The sequence below is a fragment of the Natator depressus genome, chromosome 6 (genome assembly GCF_965152275.1).
Source record: "Natator depressus isolate rNatDep1 chromosome 6, rNatDep2.hap1, whole genome shotgun sequence".
Classification (NCBI taxonomy): Eukaryota; Metazoa; Chordata; order Testudines; family Cheloniidae; genus Natator; species Natator depressus.
Genome location: NC_134239.1, coordinates 19,954,842 through 19,964,103, shown reverse-complemented (window position 1 = coordinate 19,964,103; position 9,262 = coordinate 19,954,842).

The following is a 9,262-nucleotide window of genomic DNA, read 5'->3' as shown; positions in this document are numbered from 1 at the left end:
TGCTGCTGAGCTGCGTGGTGCCGCATGTTTGAGCAGCTTTGGCGGTGCCGAGAAAGGGATGTGTGACGTTGCACTCTGTGTGTTTTATGAAAATACGCTTGGAATGTGAATATAATGTAACTGGAATATGCTTTATGCAAAAGTTCTCTTCTAAGGTATCATTACAAAGCTTATAATCTACTGAGTGTGGTCATCCTATTTGTATGAATGTATCATTCTTGTATCTAAAACTAGAAATATGAAGTATTACTGAGGTCCTATTGTAATTATGCAAAGTGTGGGCCATTAATGGTGGCTTAGGATCTTGATGGTTCCCATTAACTAGAACAATTGGTTGTAAATGGCTGTTTACTTGTAAGCCTTCCTGTGTTCCTGTGAGTCAGGCCGGAAAGAATGGAGGCTTGGGGTCTCATAGGACATGTGACCATGTCACCTGGAACTGGAATCCATCTTAAACCTGGTGCTTTCCATTTAGAAGGCAGGGTGGGGACCCAGAGAGACAAAAGATTCCTGCCTTGTGCCAAAACTACAGAAGGGGGTGGAACAGAACAAAGGAGGCTGCCAGTCATGAGAAATCCCCTAGTTACCACCTGAGCTGGAACTAACAAGAACTGTACCAGGGGAAAGGATTAGGTCCAGACTAAGAACGAGTCTAGTCTGTGAAAGAAGCTTATCAGTACATCTCTGAGAGTGAAATTTATCTGTATTCAGTTTCTTAAATGTATTAGGCTTAGACTTGTGTGTTTTGTTTTATTTTGCTTGGTAACTTACTTTGTTCTGTCTGTTATTACTTGAAACCACTTAAATTCTACCTTTTATTCTTAATAAAATCACTTTTGTTTATTAGTAAATGATTAATACCTGGGAGACCAAACAGCTGTGCGTATCTCTCTATTGGTGTTAAAGAGGGAGGACAATTTATGAGTTTACCCTGTATAAGCTTTATACAGAGTAAAACGGAATTATTTGGGGTTTGGGCCCCATTGGGAGCTAGGTGTCTTGGTGCTGGAGACAGGAGCACTTCTTAAGCTGTTTTCAGTTAAGTCTGCAGCTTTGTGGGCATGGTTCAGACCCTGAGTCTGTGTTGCAGCAGGCTTGCATGTCTGGCTCAACAAAGCAGGGTTCTGGAGTCCCAAGATGGCAGGGAAAACGGGGCTCAGATGTAATTTGAGCACGTCAGGTGACAGTCCCAAGGGGGTCTCTGTGACCGAACCCGTCACAGGATGTTTCTCTTTCCTGTTTCTCTCTGAGCCTGCCCACTTATGGTCTTTGGCTGACATGGCACCCATGGTACCAGAGGGCCCCGCTGCCTCAGGGGTAATCTGCCTCGGTGTAATCAGTACCAATAGCGTCTGATGGGTGGGGATCATCTCTTTTTAGCTAATTCCTGGGGAGGAGAGGTTGAAGGCTGTTTTTTGTCACCTTTCTGGTGGAGTGCTGTTTCCTCGGAGAGGATGGTCTGGAATGTCTCTCAGATGCTGCCTCTGGAGACTGGTGCCCAGGAGAGTCCATGATCCTGGATTGGATGCTGGGTGCAGAAACTTCTCCATCAAAAGAAGTTTTAATTTAAGATCCCTCACTTTTCTGGAGCGAATCTTAAGATTGTGGCAATGGGAGCACTTTTGTGGGACATGTGTCTCGTCAAGACAGCAGACATATTGCAAGTGTCATTGGAGATCGGGATTGACTCCCGGCAAGTAAGGCAGAGTTTAAAACCTGGGGAACCAGGCATGCCCCTTAGGATAAAGGTTTTCTCTTGAGGGTGGGTATCTACACTATGCTAAAGGGTATAATAAGGAATGATACTTATTGAAGAAAATTTTTTTCTATAAAGAAAGATAAACGGGGAAGAGAAAGGTAGCTAAACTACTAAAGGTTCTAAAACTACTAAATCTACATCTAATTCTTAAGTTAAGGCAAACTTGGAGCCATTGATGATGCTCTGTCTTAAGCCACGGGTGGTAAAGAAGGAACTGAGGGCAGTTTAGTCACACAGTGCCATGTTACCATTGGAAGCGGCGTGAGATGGGGAAAGTGCATGTGCGACTCAACTAGGCACTGATACTGAAATTCTCCAATCACAGGGGCAGGGATGCAGAGTCACCTAAAGTGGAGCACCCACAGGGACACTCCTCGAAGAAGAAACATGAATTCCTCTTTTTCTGACGCCTGCTGATACTATCATCACACGTTTTGTAAAAGCGTGAGATGCCAAGGACAGGCCAAAGGGAAGCACAGTGGCTTACCATGACAAATCTCAGAAATCTCCTCTGGCTTGGGAGAATCACCACATGAAAAGAAGCATCCTGGGAAGGGCAGCACACAAGTTATTGTGGTTCAGTGTGGGAAGGCTAATGTCTACAGTGACCGTACGGAACCTCATGTATCTGATGTATTTGTTGAGGCGACAGAGATTGAGGATAGGTCTCATTCCTCCTTTGGATTTGGGGTCTAGGAAATACAGGCAATAAAACCTCTCTCCCCGATGCTGTAGGGCAGTGGTTCTCAACATACAGCCCAACTAGCACACAGCTGTGCCCCATCTGTGTGCTAAAAAAACCCGGGTCCTGGCTGCCTGGCCCAGTGCGTGGCAGGGTCTGGGTCTGGCACCAGCTGCCTGGCCTCGTGTATGGCAGGGTCCCAGCCCCGGCTGCCTGGCCCCGCACAGGTTCCATGTTCTGGCTGCCTGGTGCTGTGTGGCAGGTCCGGGTCCTAGCTGCCCAGCGGGGGTGTTAGTGAGGTGGGCGCTGCAGTTCTCAACCTGTGGCCCATGTAACACACCGAGGGCTGCATATGCAGCCCACAATTATAAATAGGTTGAGAACCACTGCTGTAGGGATACCTCCTCTAAAGCTTCCTGCACAAGCAGAGTCTGGACCTGCTTCAGGAACAATGTCTTGTAAGAAGGGTCCTTGAAGACAGACGGGCTAGAAGGTGGTGAGAAGAGTTGGCTAGGAATTGCATGGCATTACCCGATCTCATGATGCTTAGGACTCATTTGTCCGCGGTAACTGTACGTAAAAGTGAGACAACTAGTCTCCAAACCGAGGAGACGGAGATGGGGGGGATGCAACTAGAATGCTGCCCTAGACAGCCAAGGCAAAATGGGTGCTTGCTGGAGAAGGATTCGCTAACTGGTTGAAACTGGACCCAGAAGGCCTCCTGCTCTGAGATCTCTGACCGTTCCTGGAAAAATCTTGCTGCCTCTCGGGAAAGGATGTCTGGCAGAAAAACCTCTGTGAGCGGTATTGCTGCTGCTGCTGTGGACCCACACAGTGACGTCACTTTGTGGCTGGGGTACAAATGCCCAAGGAACACATAGTAGTAGCCCATGATCCTTCCACAAATTTAGAGTTTCATCCGTCTTTTCTGAAAACAAAAATGACTCTCAAAAGGTAAGTCCTCTATGTTTTGCAACCACAAGGCCCTCCTCATGGTCACAGCTGATACCATAATTCTGGATGAAGCATCTGCCATGTCCAGAGCCAAATGCAACAAAGTGTTTGCCACCAGATGGCCCTCTGCAGTGAAAACTTTAAACACTCTCCTGGAGGCTTCCGGCAACTTTCAATTGCCCCAGGGTGGTTTGCACTTAAATATGGTACTATGGTCTGTCATTTCTTTATAAATAAAGGACATTGTGATCCTCCAAGCCCCTGAGGCTTCTTGTTTCTTATAACTGCAGTGGTGCCATTTCCCTTGCTGTAGGTATTAATAATAAATAATAACCAGACCTTGAATTTCTATAGCATCTTCCACCAAAGATCTCAAAGTTCTATTCTTTCGATTTTCCTGGTGCTTATCCAGAACTCCAGATATCTCCCAAATATTAAAACACTCTGGTGGGCCAGATTCTCAGCTGGTATAAATCAGCATAGATCTGTTGACTTCCATGGAGCCTTGCTGATTTACATCACTTGAGAGTCTGACCCAGCATTTGAAATCCTAAAAATATTCAATATGCTGTTATGATCCACAAAATATCTAGTTAATAGTCTCACACAAAAACCAAAGAAACTCAGTTGATATGGGAATATCCAAAGACCTGACTCACCTCATCCTGTGTTCTCCAACCCCTCCATCTATGAACTCTAACATCCCTGAAAGCCTGTGAGAAAAGATGCACTTTACAGCACACCTTGGATTGTTCAGACTCCGAGGGACCAAGGAGGGAAGTGAATTTCATAGCCAAGCTCTCCTCAGGGAGAATGTCCTGCCATGATTTCCTCTCATTTATACTGAGGGACCTCCAGCTTGAGCACCTCTACTGATATCCATTGTGGCAATATAAAATAAGTGGCCCCTCAGGTAGCCAGGGTCTGTGCCACTTAGGACTTTCCAACTTAAAACATACAGCTACTTGAACTTCTGTAAACTGTAGGAAACCAGTGCAATTCTCTGGCTACTGATGTTATATGGTCCCTGCTGAAAAATAGCCAGGGTCACTAGCATCAAGTGTTGATTTCTTGAGGATGGGAAGGACTACCTTGTGTTTCAGAGTACATGGTGGAGTGCCCTTCCTGAGAGGGTTGTTTATATTGTTAAGTAACATCTAAGATTACTATAACTGAAAGAGTTCAGAGGAAAACAGTAGTGTATCTTTCTTTCTCCCCACTTTACTTTGCATTTAACAGCACTTTCACTTAGCAACGAGAAAAACAAATAGGAAAGCATGACTGTAAAACCACATAGATTGGTAGCGAGTTTCAGGGACAAGGGTAGTATCTGAAACTATTGTTAACTCATGTTTTAAAACTGAATAGACTTCAAGTTGACAGCGACCCTTTAATCTGCTGGACATACTGCAAGGCCCACCTTTGCTCCCAGGCCTTTGGGGAGAAGGCTGTGTGAAGGGGAAAGGGAAGTTTTATATTTTATTTGAAGCATTATTGGTTACTTGTTTTCTGTAGCTTGGGGGAGCTGGGTATTTGTGGTGGGTGAGCAGTTTGTTAATTGTTGCTTTATTACATTAATGAAATTCTAATTTTAATTGCTGACAAGGTGCATGCCTGTTAAATTATTTGCCGTCTTTTAAAAATCGAAATACATAAGGGCTAGATTGTGACTTTAGGCTTAGTGCTCGGCCCTGAATGAGAGGTGCTGTGTAAACTGTACTAACCTAGCAGGAGTCTCAGAAGGCAGTGTGACAGATTTTCTCTGAGGGACCCTATAGAATTCACTTCCCCATTGGACTGACAGAGCCTGGATTTGTTAATCTTACAGTGCTCCTATTTTCTCACTGGTATTGCACTGGAGGGCTTAAAGCTGAAAGACAATTTAGGTGGTGTCTTAGATCACTGGACTTTAGCTCTTGTGAGAGTCTCTTAATATAGTACTTGGAAAAAATGATGAACTAAGGTTTTGCGTGGTCATTTTTAAATAGCTAACCTTGTGTTTAAAGTTCTGAGAGGTGCCCAAAGCTCTGTACAGGTATCAGGAAATCTAAAGAAAGGTCAATGCTAAAATACAACATTACATTAATATGGACTAATTATGAGCTGAATGTAACACTCTGAATGTTTGCTTAAATTAAATGTTGAGACACATTTACTACTGTATTAAAATAAATGAACCCAAGATTCTCTGGGCTCTGGGTAATTCAGTTCAGAGAAGAATGTACATTTATGGAAGTCACACTAAATCTATTTCACACACATACATCTACCTTTTTCAAAATACAGAACTCCATTCACATGTTCCAGAGACGTTTCCTCTATATTGCTGGAGACAAGCACCTAAATACAAATGCCTCCTGTTCTGCATACATTCAGAACAGACATTTGCATCCCCAACTGTAATTTTGTTTCCATGCTCTTTCCAAATGTAAAGACTTCCCCCTCCCCACTTCCAATAATATAATTACGCTTTAGTGAATCTCTTTTATAGACACTGAAACATTACATTGCCTCTAACCAGTTTCCTTATTAGGATGGAATACAGGGGGATGTGTTTCCAGCTACAGTAATTACCTTAATTTTGTAGGAACATAAGATTGCTGCGTAATCGGCTATTACTAATGCAATTACTCTAACAAAAATGGCTCACAAAGAGACAGTGTCAGGGTTACTCCTACATCAGCACAGATTGTAGTAATTTAATACTGAGTCATATTTGTCTCTGAAGTGGATAATACTGAATGCCAAATATCCACATTATAATTAAGATTTATGAAAGCATTATTTTGTGGCATGCTCATAGGACTGCTTTTTGGTTTTGCAAGTTCCCTACACTCCTCTTCCTGGGCCTAATATCCTAACAGTATTACTGTTATTTGTAGTACAGTAGTGCTTGGAGGCCCAAACCAAGATCGGGGCCCTGTTGTGCTAGGCACATACATATATAAGGGTATGTCTACACTGGCAGTTACATCACCGGCAGTTATATTGCCGCTCAGAGAGCGCTGAAGGGAAACCGCTGTTGTGTGTTCACACTGTCAGCTGCCTACACAATATCATGTTCACACTTGTGGCACTTGCATCGGTATTTGGAGCAGTGCACTCTGGGCAGCTATCCCACAGAGGATCTCTTCCTCTTCTACTGCTAAGAGTTGTGGGAAGGTGGAGGGGGTCATGGGCATTCTGGGTCCTGTCCCAATGCCCCATAATGCATTGCTTCGCATCCCAGCCATCCCTGTGCTTACATCCGCATTTGGCGCCATCTTCCAATGGTTTGTGTACTGTGCGCTCTGCCTCTTCAGTCTGCAGGAATGGATCCTGCACTGTTGACCAATATGCTGCTCGCTCTGACTAACACATCATGAGTGGCAGTGGAGTTACTCCTTAAACATTGATCTTGCTACATGCAGTAACTACAACACAAGATTGCTTGTGGCATTCACAAAGGTGCTGACCACCGTGGAACGCTGCTTTTGGGCTCGGGAACCAAGCACTGAGTGGTGGGATCACATCGTCATGCGTGTCTGGGATGATGAGCAGTGGCTGCAGAACTTTCAGATGAGGAAAGCCGCACTCCTGGGACTGTGTGATGAGCTCACCCCAGCACTCTGGCGCAAGGACATGAGCATGAGAGCTGCCCTGTCATTGGAGAAGCGTGTGGCAATTGCACTGCGGAAGCTGGCTACTCCAGACTGCTACCGATCAGGATTTCTGGAGCACCTGCTATGTTTTAGCGTCTTATGGAGAAAGTTGTGGGAGACATGAATTTACTGCAAGTGTTAGTTTATTTGGATGACCTGATTGTATTTGGAAGAACCTTGGAGGAGCATGAAGAAAAATTTCTTAAAGTTCTAGATCAGTTGGAAGCTTATGGTTTGAAGCTTTCAATTGACAAATGCCAGTTCTGCAGAACCTCGATGAAGTACATGGGTCACATTGTGTCTCAAGAGAGTGTGAGTACTGATCCTGACAAAATAGATGCCCTCACTACATGGCCACATCCAAGTAATTACAGAGAACTCAAGACCTTTCTTAGATTTAGTGGCTACTACCGCAGATTTGTAAAGAACTATGCTACCATTGTAAAACCCCTGAATGATCTTACTCAGGGGTACCAGTCCACCAAGAACAAATCTAAGACCAAGAATAAGGGGAGGTCCCCAAAGGCTCCCAAGCAGAGACATTATGGCCCCTTAGAACCATTTGGACCACAGTGGGATGAGAGGTGTGAAAGGGGCATCAGCGATAGTAGAGCAGCCAGCTGAAGGAGATCCGTGTGAGAGTCAGAGGCCCATAAGAGTCTTCATGGGTGTGTTACAGAAGCTCTGGGTCTGCCCTCTGAAAGCATGCCATCTGCCTCAGTGAATTATATTGTGTTGGACCAATCTCCGTTGCCCATGCTCAGTGTGGCTGACTGGCAAGAAGCCCAGCTGTAAAATACTGAAATTTGTGATACACTACTTGGCAAAAGAGAGGGGTGAAGCCCCACTGTGATTATCCCACTTACCCCTGAGGGTAAACTACTATTGAGAGAATGGACCAAACTAAAACTGATTCAGGGAGTGCTGCATCGAATTACCACTGACCCTTTACAACAGCAATGAACGCAATTAGTGCTACCAAAAGAGTACAGAGCCCTGGCCATGAGGGGCCTGCGTGATGACTTTGGACATTTAGGAATGGAGAGGACCCTGGAACTTATTTGTAGTAGGTTCTATTGGCCCCAGATGGCGGAAGATGTTCATAGGAAATGTGAGACGTGCGCTCAATGTGTTCAATGGAAAACTCTGCCCACAAGAGCTGCATATCTGAAGAATATTACCAGCAGAAAACCTTTGGAGCTAGTATGCATTGACTTCTTGTCTTTAAAAGTGGACAAGAGCAATGTCGGGAATATTTTAGTAGTGACTGACCGTTTTACACGGTATGCACAGGCATATCCCACACGTGACCAGAGGGTCACCACCGTCGCTCAAGTGCTGTGGGAGAAATATTTTTCAGTGTATGGGTTCCCAGCTCGGATACACTCCAATCAAGGGCAGGACTTTGAGAGTCACCTTCGGAAGAAGGTGCTGAGGATAGCAGGAATTAAAAAGTCTAGGACAACGCCTTATCACTTCAAGGTCATCCTCAGCCAGAGAGGTTTAATTGAACTCTGTTAGATATGTTGGGGACTTTACGGCCAGAGCAGAAGGCAACCTGGAGCCAGCATGTTGCGTTTTTGGTGCATGCCTACAACGCCACAAAGAACGATGCTATGGGAGTCACCCCATATCTCTTGATGTTTGGGCGAGAACCAAGATTACTCATAGACTTGTGCTTTGGCACATCAGGATGGAGACAGCTATGAGATTCATCAGCAATATGTATCCCAACTAAGAGAAAAGCTGCGGGATGCTTATTGCTTAGCTATGTCTGCAGCTCGGAAAAACTCAGACCGTAACAAGCATCGGTATGATGCTAGGGTGTGTTCACAGGCGCTCCAGCCGGAGGATAGGGTTCTGCTGCGAAATTTGGGTATTGCTGGCAAACACAAGATAGCCAACAGATGGAAAGCAATACCTTACTTGGTGGTGGAAAAACTGGTAGATCTGCCGGTCTACAAGATCAAACCTGAAGTGGGGCCACGGCAAATAAAGACAGTACATAGAAACCTTTTACTCCCTGTGGGGGAGTTGGTAGGCACCCATTACAAAGTGGACCACAACATGGCAACTGGGCAGAACAAACGTGCTAGACCAAAGCCATCATCCTACATGGACAGTGGGCCCCCTGTGGATAACCTACCCCTACTCAGCACATCTGAGAGTGAGTCTGAGGAGGAAGACACGACCGTGGTGTATCCTAAAATGGAGATGAGATTTCGG